At 42.3% G+C, this 14,736-nt stretch overlaps 1 protein-coding gene across 2 annotated transcripts in view; it reads left to right on the top strand.

Moving 5' to 3' along the window:
• Positions 1-14,736, top strand: part of dlgap1b (DLG associated protein 1b) — a 274,671-nt gene that overhangs the window by 79,344 nt on the left and 180,591 nt on the right. For both annotated transcript variants that reach the window (XM_021563015.3, XM_021563016.3), the window contains exon 2: positions 9,565-9,646. The gene's annotated coding sequence lies outside the window, so the exon portion shown is untranslated. The remainder of the gene's footprint in view (positions 1-9,564; positions 9,647-14,736) is intronic.

Below are 14,736 nucleotides of genomic sequence, written 5' to 3'. Positions count from 1 at the left end.
GATTTGTTAAAAAAGTTTGAAATATCATGATTGTGTCCCACTTGTTGTTGATTCTTCACAAAAAAATACAGTTTTATATCTTTATGTTTGAAGCCTGAAATGTGGCAAAAGGTCGCAAAGTTCAAGGAGGCCGAATACTTTCGCAATGCACTGTACCTTCTGTGGTCCAAGGTCATTGATAACTGCCTTCAGCTCATCTGCAATGTAGAGACTGGTGTGTCTCTTATCCCTTGTGTCTGTGCTCTTGTAGATTTCTGGTTGAGGGGTGGAGATGATGTAGTTAATTATTCCTTGCCCACGAACATTCGACCACCCATCAGAGATGATTGCAATACAGTCTGCTTTCTCTATGATTTGCTTGACCTTCACTTGAACTCTGTTGAACTCTGCATCCAGAAAATGAGTAGATAAAGCATGTCTGGTTGGAGGGGTGTATGCTGGGCGAAGAACGTTCAGAAATGTCTTCCAATACACATTGCCTGTGAGCATCAGAGGTGAACCAGTTGCATACACAGCTCGAGCAGGAAGGACATTCATCAGCATTTCTATGACTACGTTCCTCCATTGAGTCAAAAGAACTTCTGATTCCAGGAGGACCATGAGCTGTTGCTATCGATAAGGTGTCTGATTCATAATTTTCACCTCGAATAGAAGTAGAGGGACTTTTGTCAGAGGTTGATTTTTGCATTCTTCACATATAATTTTGCACAGTTTTTGCAACTGCTTTTCCTTCTACATTAGCTGATAGTGCCCGTGGCATTTTTCTGTAAAGATTAGGGTAAAAAATGGTAAAAAAAAAAACAAATACAATTCCATGTACAGATAAATAGTTAAGCAGTTAGATTAAACAACTCCTTTGTAAGATAAATGTTTTAAAATGATACCTGTATGGAAACGGGTGAATTAACACTCCTCATTTAGCAGGCTCAAGTGCTCATGTATGTCATATAAAATGTATTCACCCCACCCAGTATTGTAATCAAAACTTAGAAAGAATGTAGTCCTTGGCTCAGACAGTGTAGTAGTGTGGGCTCAATAGCATCTCAATACTGTCCCAGATCTTGAGAATCGGCTGTACATGTGATGGAAGAGTGCACTGCACATGTGATGGAAGAATGCATTGTGAATGCAGAGGGTTGCAGTTCCATTGAATTGGGGATAGTTTAACCAAAATATGCCACAAGACTTAGAATTGTCTTATGTGTATCCCACAAAAAAGGTTCACTGTTATAAGCAAAACATTTTTAAAGAATTTAAGCAAAATTCCCCAAATCCCTGGGCTTAACTTCCCATGGAAAATGTACGGACATTTTCTGGAAAGTTTCCGACCCTTTGCTACCCTATTCATAGCCTACTACACTATATAGCAGTAGTAGCAGTAGCTATACTTTATGTGAAGATGTAAACACAGTGTTTTGAGTTGAGAGTGACAGAGACTCAGACAGATGAGATTGCTCTCCAGTGTTCTGTCTCTCTTCTGTCACTCAGCGTCAGCGCCCCACTGTAGGGGAGGATCTGAATTTCACGCTCTGCTGGGGTGCCTAACACGCACAACACTTCAAGACAAGGACGGAAATAGAGACTAGTGAGAGGGAATCATTAAAAGGATGAACATGTGTATTCATAAATTAATAAACAAACTGGGAAATACATGAATGGAAAAAACCAATAGCACATTTGCAAGTGAATATGTAACATAGTAAATGCACACCATTCACCTTTTGTAGTGTAGTTCTATTGAGGCATTATATAGGCCTAGCCAATTACACTGTGTTGCACTATGGTATCTAATCCGAAATAAATTGTAGGTGGCAGACAAAAATCTTTTGACACTTAAGTTTCGGAAGTCACTCTCCGTGTACTGCTCCTTCCTGTAAGTTGATTGCAGTGCTCACATGGGCAGGACTTTGAATAATTCATCACTATGCAAAACAAATGAAATCTATCTGAAGGGAAAATGAGTGTGGCCCTCTATGCCAAATGAGAGTGAGAGATTGAAGGCGAGAAAAGAGAGAGGAGAGAATGATAGGGGAGCGAAGGAGAGAGAGAAAAAAACGCTTTTACATAAAAGTCGGGAAATCACTGCCTTTGAAAAAATAACCATATGTTTCGGTGTGATACGGAATTAGGGCTGTATTCATGAATCTATTCAGGCACAATCAATGCAAGCGCGATTCATAAAAGATGACATAAGTTTGACCTGTGAGCTGGGACTTCTGGGCTGCCCAGTGAATCTGAGCCGAGTGGAGATGGCCATTTGGACTCTTTGAAGTCCCGATGGCTACCGATGGGACCTGGATCAGACCTTTGCCCCCAGCTGCATTAACCCCCCAAGCCCCAGCTATACTACACCAACACTGAGTCAGCACAACCAGGCCTAAGCCTGCCTCCCTGATTTTCTGGCTGGCTAGCTCCATGCATAATCTCCACACTGTACAGCTATGGGCTCAGCTCCATTATTCAAACTTCAGGATTTGTTTACAGTGCATTTTATTATGTTCCCATACTATGGGATATCTTGACTTTCGATGGCGTTAATGTTATGGTCTATGCTGGAGTACTGTAAGTCAATTTGCTATGAATTAAGGGGGCGCTGAGCACACTTATCATTCTATTTACTTCTCAATGTCCCTCTGTGTTTCACTACTGTCTCCCTCTCGGTCTGCTGCGTCATGACCCACATCTATACTGAACAAAAATATAAATGCAACATGCAACAATTTGAATGATTTTACTAAGTTACAGTTCATATAAGGAAATCAGTTAATTGAAATAAATAAATTAGGCCCTAATCTATGGATTTCACATGACTGGGCAGGGTTGCAGCCATGGTTGGGCCTGGGAGGGCATAGGACCACCCACTTGGGAGCCAGGTCCAGCCAATCAGAATTAGTTTTCCCCCCAAAAGCCTTTAATACGGACATAAATACTCCTCAGTTTCATCAGATGTCCGGGTGGCTGATCTCAGACGATCCCGCAGGTAAAGGATGTGGAGATCCTGGGCTGGTGCGGTTTCAAGTGGTATGTGGTTGTGAGGCTGGTTGGATGTACTGCCAAATTCTCTAAAATGATGTTGGAGGCGGCTTATAGTAGAGAAATTAACAATCAATTATCTGGCAACAGCAGTGGTGGACATTCATGTAGTCAGCATGCCAATTGCACGCTCCTTCAAAACTTGAGACATCTGTGGCATTGTGTTGTGTGAAAGAAATGTACATTTTAGAGTGGCCCAGCACAAGTGCACCTGTGTATTGATCATGCTGTTTAATCAGCTTCTTGATATGCTACACCTGTCAGGTAGATGGATTATCTTGGCAAAGGATAAATGCTCATTAACAAGGATGTAAACACATTTAAGAGAAATAAGCTTTTTGTGCATATGGGAAATGTTATTTGGGATCTTATTTCAGCTCATGAAACATGGAACCAACACTTTACATGTTAACATTTTCATTTTTGTTCAGTATAGATCAAAATATTGCGATATGAAGATAGTATGACACGCACACACACACACACACACACACACACACACACACACATGGCATGACTGCTTTTGCCTGATTGTTTGAGGCAGCTGTTGTGGTGATGAAAAGAGGCGAGTCAGAAAGAGGATTAGCAAGGCTGTGAAAAAGCAGAGAATTATTGACAGAAAAGGGGGATTTAGATTTAGCCTCTGGCCGTCCCAACAAGCTTCTCCACAGACAGACCCTCTTCTATGATGACTCAGTAAGACCCAGTAAGTTCATTTTAGAGTTCATTTTAGAGTCCCAAATGGCACCCTATTCCCTATTTAGTCCACTACTTTTGACCAGGGCTATGGTGCACTAAATATGGTATAGGCTGTAATTTGGGATGCAGATTAGACTGACATTGCACTACTTTGGAAACTCACTGTCTGTCCTTACACCAAGGGTCAGTGAAACTGATGTCAACCATAAACTTATTAGCAAAACTCACAGGGTGATGGGACAAAATTAGTACTATGATGAACAAATATTACACTGTCAAACAGAGACGAATACTGCATAACTCTACATGGAGAAAATGCCAAAACAAAAATCTCATTCTAAATATATCCAAATATCTGGTGATTAAAATAATTCCAGATTTGTATAAATCTTTGGTGATTAAAATAGGATGACATTAAGAATCCAGTGCACCAGTCCCGTACGTCTATTTTAACTGCAGATGAGAAGAGTCAACAACGCCAAATCAGTGCTTTAATCATATAAAGAATTGTACTGTACCATTTCGATGTGGGTAGAGAAAGCTTGATGGACACTAAGAAAGCTTTGTTGTAGAGTGTTTAACACAAAATCCGGGGAGGGGCCAGCTGAGTAGAAGACTGTATCATCTGCATATAAATGGGTGAGAGAGTTTGCTACTACCTATGCTATGTTGTTGATGTAAATTGAAAAGAGCGTGGGGCCTAGGATCGAGCCTTGGGGTACTCGCTTGGTGACAGGCAGTGGCTGAGAAAGCAGATGTTCGTACTTCATACACTGCACTTTTTGAGAGGGGTAGTTAGCAAACCAGGCCAAACGCTCCTTGGAGACACCAATACTCCTTATCCGAGCCACAAGAATAGAATGGTCTACCGTATCAAAAGCTTTGGCCAAGTCAATAAAAATAGCAGCACAACATTGCTTAGAATCAAGGGCAATGATGACATTTAGGACCTTTAAGGTTGTAGGGACACATCCATAACCTGGGCTGAAATCAGATTACATACCAGAGAGAATACTATAGACATCAAGAAAGCCAGTCAGTTGATTATTGACTATGTTTTCCCAACACTTTTGATAAACAGGGCAAGATATACATTTGGCTATAACAGTTAGGATCAGCTTGATCTCCCCTTTAAATTTAAGGGCACACTGTGGCTGCCTTCTAAGCAATAGGAACCTCCCCAGAGAGGGGAAACAGGTTAAAAAGGCCAGTGATAAGCTCTGTGATGATTAGGGGCAGCAACCTTAAAGAAGAAAGAATTTAAACCATCTGACCCAGATGGATTTTTGGGGTCAAGTTTAAGGAGCTCCTTTAGCACCTCAGACTCAGTGACCATCTGCAGGGAGAAACTGTGTAGCGGGGCAGGGGGAAAAGAGGGAGGAGCATCACACAAAACCCAAACCGTCTGCGCGCGTGCGCTATCATGCATAAATTGATTTTGTCCCCCACACCAAACTCGATCAAGACACACAGGTTAAAATATCAAAACAAACTCTGACCCAATGACAGTAATTTGGGTACAGGTCGAAAAGCATTAAACATGTATGGCAATTTAGCTAGTTAGCTTGCACTTGCTAGCTAATTTGTCCTATTTAGCTAACTTGCTGTTGCTAGGTAATTTGTCCTTCGATATAAACATTGAGTTGTTATTTTATCTGAAATGCACAAGGTCCTCTACTCCGAACAATTAATCCACACATAAAACAGTCAACCAAATCGTTTCTAGTCATCTCTCCTCCCAGGCTTTTTCATCTTTGAACTTATATGGTGATTGGCATCTACACTTTCATAGTATTACCACGACAACCGGCAAAACAGTTTGTCTTTCAATCACCCACGTGGATATAACCAATGAGGAGATGGCACGTGGGTACCTGCTTCTATAAACCAATGTGGAGATGGGAGAGGCAGGACTTGCAGCGCGATCTGTGTCAGAAATAAGAATGACTTCTATTTCAGCCCTTGTCAACGCAGACGCTCGTTGGCGCGCGTGAGCAGTGTGGGTGCAATAATTGAATAACATATAATCCTTAAATTACGTACCCCACCCGAGCGGTGTAGTCAGGGTATCAGGGCTAGTCGCATTAGGATGGCTGGGAGATAAGGAAGTGTTAGACGGGCAAGGCGGTATGGCTTAGTCAAATAGGAATCCTGACTTAATGAAGTGATGATTAAAGAGCTCAGCCATGCGCTCCTTGTCAGTAATAACCACATCATCAACATTAATGGACATGGGCAGCTGTGAGGAGGAGGGTTTATTCTCCAGGTCTTTCACCGTTGTCCAGAACGTCTTGGGGTTAGACCCACAGAAAGAGAACTGCTCCTTAAAGGAACTAACTGGCCTTCCGGATAGCCTCATTTGCCTGAACGTAATTGTGGAATTGTGTGCATAGCCTTTCGAATGGTGGAGTAACTCTACCAGATCACAGTCGAACCAGTGGCTGAACCAGTCTTTATGTGGTCATGTTTGTTAATAATACCACTGAAAATTTAAAAAATAAGATCCAAGCATCCTCGACAGAGGGGATCAAGCTGATTCTATACCAATTTCCAGTGGCCAGGTCATGAAGGTGCCACTAGTGTTGATCAAAGCCTCGAGTAATGAACCTATTTTTGACACAATTGGCTGGAACTGCTCAATGCTTCAGGAAGCTTCGTTTCCTCATCACTAACTACAGGGCAAAACAGATCAGAAGGCTAGCCACTCAACCATTTAAAGGTCAATTTATTTGTTTTGTTCAAAAAAGTTACAATTGAATCCATAATTAATTCAAAAGTCGAAATAATAAACAGTTAAAACAATAAGTCATCAATTCAAATTAGACAAACCATATGGTCATCCAAACAAAAACAATCAAAAATTAATGTGAAAAATCTGTCAGTCCAGTCAGTCCATCATGTGTTGGGGGAGGGGAAGGGGTGGGGTCTGTATTCAGTACTATACTGAATTCAGTTCATACAGTATCATACTGTTGATTAATACAGTAAGTCACTGATAAAATTACCAAAACGGTGTTTAATCAACCAAACTTTACTCAAACCGTTGAAACGACGGAAACTATGACATGAAGCTCAACATCTATTGAGCCTTACTAATGAGTGCAGCACTGAGCCATCATGTACAGTAGAGAAAGAGTATATTTGTAATGTAAATGCAGGGCTTTGAGTTTTGGTCTGGAGCTGTCAGCCCCCAAACTGGTGTAGCAGACCTCTGAAGGGCACACGTAATTAATTCACACACTCTAATGTGAAATCCATACACTCACTGACAAGTATTAATTTGGCTCCAGGAGGTTGTGAATGTATGCGTAGGGGGGATGAGGGTTGCAGATTTGAAGCCCATCCCTTTCTAACACCTCTTTGGATGGAAGTTCTGCATCCCAAAAAGCACCCGATCCCCTATAATGTGCGTCAAAGGTAGTGCACTATATAGGGAAGAGGGTGCCATTTGGGATGTACACAGTGCCACCTCAGTGCTTAGCCAGGTACGAGTGATGTAATGAAGAGGGCCATAGTGGGAAGGGAAATGAGTCTAGGGGGGCCACAGGATCATAGAAAAAAAAATCATTACAGTTTAAAGAGTCACTGGCAGTTTAATCAGCATGCCACATTTGTTCTGGGTTTGGATGAAACTGAAACGTACACTCGGACACGAATGCATGCACACATCACTGTTCCGGCAGGTGACGGGTGGACTTTAATCAGGGGGTGAGTGTTCGAGTGCATGGATGTTATTTCCCTGGTGATTCAGGGTATTGTGTGGGTCTGTCATTTCCACATTGTCTTCTCCCAGACATGGTGCATCAGACATCAGGGAGAGGAGTGCAGAGGAGGGCAGGGCAGAGGAGAGCAGAGGAGAGGCACACTCAAGGAGCACTACTAATAGCCAGCATTGTCACAGCCAGACCTTCCCCATACCCCTGTCACAATCCCCTTCTCCCCCCACATTTCCTCTCCTTGTATCTAACATTTAATTAAAGGATGATTTCCCACTTTTTAGGCCGTACCTCACACCCTTTGCTTTCCTACTGATGAGGAATGTTGTACAGTATTTTATTTCCATGTCTTCTATTGAATGGCAGTTAGGTAATGGCAGTCTGCTTACTGCTCAAAACTAAAGAAGTCACAGACTGTAGAAAATGAGTCTGCATCTCTTGAGTCTGCATCTCAAATGGCACCCTATTCCCTTTATAGGGAACTACTTTTGATCAGAGCCCTGGTTAAACGTAGTGCACTAAATATGGAAGGGGAGAGGAGACTACCATAGTCCCTGTGCCCAAGAACACTAAGGTAACCTGCCTAAATGACTACCGACCTATAGCACCCACGTCAATAGCCATGAAATGCTTTGAAAGGCTGGTCATGGCTCACATCAACACCATTATCCCAGAAACCCTAGACCCACTCCAATTTGCATACCGCCTCAACAGATCCACAGATGATGCAATCTCTATTGCACTCCATACTGCCCTTTCACACCTGGACAAAAGGAACAGCTATGTGAGAATGCTATGCTATGTGAGAATGCTATATTGACAACAGCTCAGCGTTGTCTGATCCTCAACACGGGGGCCCCTCAGGGGAGCTTGCTCAACTGCTCGGCCAGGCACGACTCCAACACCGTCATTAAGTTTGCTGATGACACAACAGTGGAAGGGAGGAGGTCAGATATCTGACCGTGTGGTGCAAGGACATCAACCTATCCCTCAACGTGATCAAGGCAAAGGAGATAATTGTGGACTACAGGAAAAGGAGGACCGAGCACGCCCCCATTCTCATCGACGGGGCTGTAGTGGAGCAGGTTGAGAGCTTCAAGGTCCTTGGCGTCCACATCAACCACAAACTAACATTGTCCAAGCACACCAACTGGCAACTGCTCAGTGTCAGAGGAAGGCCCTAAAAATGGTCAAAGACTCCAGCCACCCTAGTCATAGACTGTTCTCTCTGCTACCGCACGGCAAGCGGTACCGGAGCGCCAAGTCTAGGTCCAAGAGGCTCCTAAATAGCTTCTTCCTCCGAGCTATAAGACTCCTGAACAGCTAATCAAATGGCTACCCAGACTATTTGCATTGCCCCTCCCCCTTTGGAACACTTCTGCTACTCTCTGTTATTATCTATGCATAGTCACCTTAATAACTCTATCTACATGTTCATATTACCTCTTACCTCGATACGGGTGCCCCCGCACAGTGACTCTGTACCGGTACCCCCTGTATATAGCCCTGCTATTGTTATTTACTGCTGCTCCTTAATCATTTGTCATTCTTATCTGTTAGGTTTTTATGGTGTTTTCTTAAAACTGCATTGTTGGTTAAGGGCTTGTAAGTAAGCATGTCACTGCAAGGTCACCTGTTGTATTCGGCACATGTGACATGAAATTTGATTTTTTTGTGGATTTGATGACATTTGGGACTGAGAGCAGTTCCTCAAAGAGACTGCAGGACCCCTCAGCCTTATATATTTCAAGGAGCACAAATAGGCTTAAAGTTAAATGCTTGCTCTTATCTTCTCCTTTTGGGGAGGTTGGGCGGATTCCGTGCATGTTCTCTCTTTCATGCTATATCTCACGGCTTCCCAAAGGACCGCGTTTGGGATGAGAACTGAGACAGCGCAGGTTTGATTTTTTAGCGAAACTCATCTTAGCTGAATACGTTACAGTATTGAATGTCTCTCCAACCAAGCATTTCTGGTTTGAGAGTTAAGTCTCTTGTTTTCGTATTCCTTGAGCAGTGTAATTGCCTTAAAACAAAACTGTTATTTATTTGTTCTTCTATTTTTTATCTTCTCTCAACATTGTTTTTCTCTCTCTCTCCTGTTCTGTTTTTATTAAAGACCTGCCCGCTTGCATGGAGGACAACAGGCTTGGATTTAAGGACTGGCGAGACATTGTGTGGAAGAGGAGACAATAAAGTGGGTGAGTTAATGCATATCTGCTTTATAACTATACTGCAACCCAACCTCATGATGAAAACGTTCCCAGGGCACGTTTTTTGCAAGCAAGAGAAAAGATGCACATTCTTATCTGAAGGTTGGGTTGCAGTACCGATACTTTATAGCATAACAACCACTGTTGATACAGTCCCAAAATGTTTTGCACGTCCGCAATCAAGATTTCAAGATATAGAACTTTCTAAATACTGAAAGTGTCACAGTAGTTGGTATGTTTGCCATGATCCGGTCTGTCAAGGCTGGCCCCGACTGTCATCATTATTCAGACCAATACACAAGCTCTTTTCGTTGAACTTTGACCTTTCTGACAGAACATTGCATTAGACGGCAACAACCTTGCTGTAACCCCAGTCATGACACGCATGGACAGGAACACATTGGAGTGTGGGTGTCTGACAGAGAGGGAGAGATGGAGGAAGAGAAGAGAGAGGGGGAGGATAATGTAGGATAGAAGAAGTCAGACATGGAGTGGGAAGCAGATATGGAGATGGAGAGAGGGATGGGAGAGAGACTGGGGGAAAGAGTACGATTGGGGCTGAATCAGCTATGTACTCTTTGTGTCTGTCGCCTCAGCAGCTCTCCAGTAGCCATGACTTTTTTTTCTACACGGTTCAGAACATTTAATGATATTTGGTGGCACACCAGATGTTGGCCCTGAGATTATAAGAGTTTATACTCCAAAGAAGGAAGGAAACGTGTTTGTTAGGAGATAAAGTGCTGAACTTGGTTACTCTCTGCCAGCCACATTCAAACCAACTCTGGCTATGCTGCGGAAGATTGAGAAGAGAGAAAATTCTCCATTCTGTGTGTGGTAGTATTGGTGTGTGGAACTTCCGAGGCCGTACTGTACGCAGTGCTTGAATTGGGCCAGTATACACAGAGTACCTTCACCTCAAATATTATACTGCTTGAGTACTGGCACCTTTTATAGAATAATGGCTTAAAAATATGACGAGCACTGGCACCAAAATAACATTTGTACAGACAACCAAAATGAGCATCTATTTCAGTCGACTTCAAGCACTGTGTGAGGGTCTGAATTGGAATGAATGATACAGCAGTAATCCTATGGGGTTGGTTGTGAGGCTTAAAACAGCTTTTAGGTAGCTAGCTGGAGAGTTTAGTGAGTTCAGAGAGGTAGAGTATGGTAAAGTAGGGACACAGCTGCCATCAGAACATACCTCTGGTTGCATCCCAAATGGCACCATATTACATTTATATTGTATGACTTTTGACCAGGGTAGGGCAGACCAAGTAGTGCACTATAAAGGGAATAGGGTGCCATTTGCGACACTACCAGATTAAACATTAGGCTAGCAACAGGACTCTGCAGGAGAGGAGAGTTACTGCTGTGTAATGTGTAGCTGGTAGATTCTGGTAAAGTGTTAGATGTAGTGTAAATTGTGTTTGGATGCACTTTGCCGAACAAAGTATTGGAGATTAAAAAAAAAAATAATCAGAATAATCTTTAGTCCGATCATGAGTCCGTTAATTTGAGTGATGTTAAAAGTTGGAATATGTGTGACACTTCGGAACAGATGAAGATTTCAGAAAATGACAATATGACTACAATTCAAATGAATTTGGCTAAAGTACAAATATAGAGCCTACTTTGTGCACGACACAAGCAATTTTTCCAACAATTGTTTTTCAGACAGATTATTTAATGTATAATTCACTGTATCACAATTCCAGTGGGTCAGAAGTTTACATACACTAAGTTGACAGTGCCTTTTAACAGCTTGGAAAATTCCAGAAAATGATGTCACAGCTTTAGAAGCTTCTGATTGGCTAATTGACATAATTTGAGTCAATCGGAGGTGTACCTGTGGATGTATTTCAAGGCCTACCTTCAAACTCAGTGCCTCTTTGCTTGACATCATGGGAAAATCAAAAGGAATCAGCCAAGGCCTCAAAAAACAAATTGTAGCCCTCCACAAGTCTGGTTCATCCTTGCGAGCAATTTCCAAATGCCTGAAGGTACCCTGTTCATCTGTACAAACAATAGTATGCAAGTATAAACACCATGGGACCACCCAGCCGTCATACCGCTCAGGAAGGAGACGCGTTCTGTCTCCTAGAGATGAACGTACTTTGGTGCGAAAAGTGCAAGTCAATCCCAAAACAACAGCAAAGGACATTGTGAAGATGCTGGAGGAAACAGGTACAAAAGTATCTATATCCAGAGTAAAAACTAGTCCTATATCGACATAACCTGAAAGGCCGCTCAGCAACGAAGAAGCCACTGCTCCAAAACCGCCATAAAAAAGCCAGACTACGGTTTTGAAATGCACATGGGGGTAAAGATCGTACTTTTTGGAGAAATGTCCTCTGGTCTGATGAAACGAAAATAGAACTGTTTGGCCATAGTGACCATCGTTATGCTTGGAGGAAAAAGGGGTAGGCTTGCAAGCCGAAGGACACCATCTCAACCGTGAAGTATGGGGGGTGGCAGCATCATGTTGTGGGGGTGCTTTGTTGCAGGAGAGACTGGTGTATTTCAAAAAATAGGAGGCAGGAAAATGATGTGGATATATTGGAGCAACATCTCAAGACATCAGTCAGGAAGTTAAAGCTTAGTCACAAATGGGTCTTCCAAATGGACAATGACCCCAAGCATACTTCAAAAGTTGTGGCAAAATGGCTTAAGGAAAACAAAGTCAAGGTATTGGAGTGGCCATCACAAAGCCCTGACCTCAATCCCATAGAACATTTGTGGGCAGAACTGAAAGCGTGTGCGAGCAAGGAGGCCTACAAACCTGACTCAGTTACATCCGCTCTGTCAGGAGGAATGGGCTGAAATTCACCCAACTTATTGTGGGATTCTTGTGGAATTCTACCCGAAACGCTTGACCCAGGTTAAACAATTTAAAGGCAATGCTACCAAATACTAATTTAATGTACGTAAACGTATGACCCACTGGGAATGTGATGAAAGAAATAAAAGCTGAAATAAATCATTCTACTATTATTCTGACATTTCACTTTCTTAAAATAAAGTGATGATCCTAACTGACCTAAGACAGGGAATTGAACTTTCCTAATGCACTGTACATTGCTTGTTTTGTTAGGCAAACTATTCGAGTTTTAGCAACCATGAAATGGTGGAGTGATTTCTACATATCACTCCTTTAAAAGTGATATGTTCCACTGCATTAAGAACGTGAACACGTTAGTAGTCTAGGTAATTACTGTGATTGGAGGACATAAACTCCATGTGGCAAGTCATGTAGCCCTACAGCTTGCCCTACTCCAGCGTGTGTGTGTGTGCGTGTGTGCGTGCCTGCCTGCCTGCTTATCTGGATCCTAGTGCCATAACTGACCATGAGCTATCCAAACAGATCAGATCAGGTTAGGTTAACTTCAATCAGACCCCCTCTCACCTGTAGAGGGGGAAGGAAAGAACTAGTGGGGATTAACAACTCACATCCTGTTGTAAATCAATGGAGAAGATCCAAGCCTGTGCTCTCCAAATTCAACAAAGGAATGTGCTTTGTCTCAATAGACCTTTTCCCCCTGAGACTCTAACACGTTCAAAAGCAAATTCTGGAACAATATATCTAACATAGAATGTGGGGAATGGTTAGAGGTGATCTATAGAACACTAATGTTATTTTGTTTGTAATTCTTTGACATCATTAAAACATGCATAAAGGAAATACTGTAACTTAGAAAGTATACTCACTGCAATAATGACGTTTCCATACGATGCGTTGTGCATGTAATATGAAAAATGGTTCAATTGTTTTTGTTAAGACAGGGATGTGATTTGAGAAGTTATAAGAGGTAATTATTTTCCATGACTTTACACAGTGAGTAATCACCGCCCCTGAGTGAGGTCAGGAAGCGTGCCAGCCTGCTGGAGCCGCACCTTTCGAGCAAAAGGAATAAATGATGGGTTAAGAAAAAAACACATTATGCAAGAAAAGTGTGAAGCAGCAGCTGCGCGTTTAAAATGGTTTGAACTTTGAATCTCAACACGAGGTGGAGACGATAATATCACCTCCCGGACAATCACTGCTACAGCTGATTAGCTGTTCTTAAGAAAGTATCTTTGAAAGCGAATTTAACCCTTGTGCTGTCTTAAGGGTCAAAAATGACCCACCACTATGTTTAACAGCAGAGAGAACCTCCCAAATTATATTTTTTCAACTTTAAATGTTGTATCTTTTCCTTGAGTGACCCCAACATGAGAAAAAGTGAAACATTGCCTTTGTTCATATTTCCATGAAAGCTAAACACCACCGGGGTACAAAGATTGTCTTAGGGTAATTTTTGACCAGGCAGTTATAAAATATTTTACACACCACAAAAACCACAAACACACACACACCCAATGCGAAATTGAGGTTATGTGTGCTATTGATTAAAAATTCCTTGTGCATGTGCAGAATCTCCCCTCCACGACCCCACACACGACTCAAATTCACAGACAAAATCCAAGCAATTTCAGACAAAATAAACATTTCTTGAAGAAAGCATTGTTTACTAATGGGGAATGCAGGCTGAGGCTATAAAGGTGCTGCAAGATGACAGTCCCCACAGTTCTCTCTTTGCTGAAGCCATGAGTGCACATTTCAGGGCCCAACAGCTCGTAGATCAGATTTTCTTCAGGTGTCCAGGAGGAACAAGAGAACAATGATTTAGAAGAGGAGGAGGTATCTGAAGAAGAAGGTGGGGAAGAATACAGCCCAGAGAACAATGCCTCATCTTCAGATTAAGAAGAAATCCCCCAAGCTGAAAGATACATTTTTGTCAAAGAACAGCAAAATAACAAGGTCCTTTTCTCCACATTACATACCAGGGAAGGATGGCAGCACAAAATGTCATAAGGATGACCCCAGGGCCCACAAGTTGCCCATGCCCAGGACATCGCCTCAACATTCTACATGTTCATCACACCAGCCATTGAAAAAATCATCCACGAGATGAAAAATATGGAGGGTTTCCGTAAATATGGAGACAATTGGAAAAGGATGGATGAGATTGACCTGCGTGCCTACATAGGGCTGCTAATCTTAGCAGGTGTGTATAGGTCTCGAGGCGAGGCTACAT

Source organism: Oncorhynchus mykiss, chromosome 15, assembly GCF_057628025.1.
Source record: "Oncorhynchus mykiss isolate SJ-2025 chromosome 15, ASM5762802v1, whole genome shotgun sequence".
Taxonomy (NCBI): Eukaryota; Metazoa; Chordata; class Actinopteri; order Salmoniformes; family Salmonidae; genus Oncorhynchus; species Oncorhynchus mykiss.
This window is presented reverse-complemented; position numbering and strand designations above follow the sequence as displayed.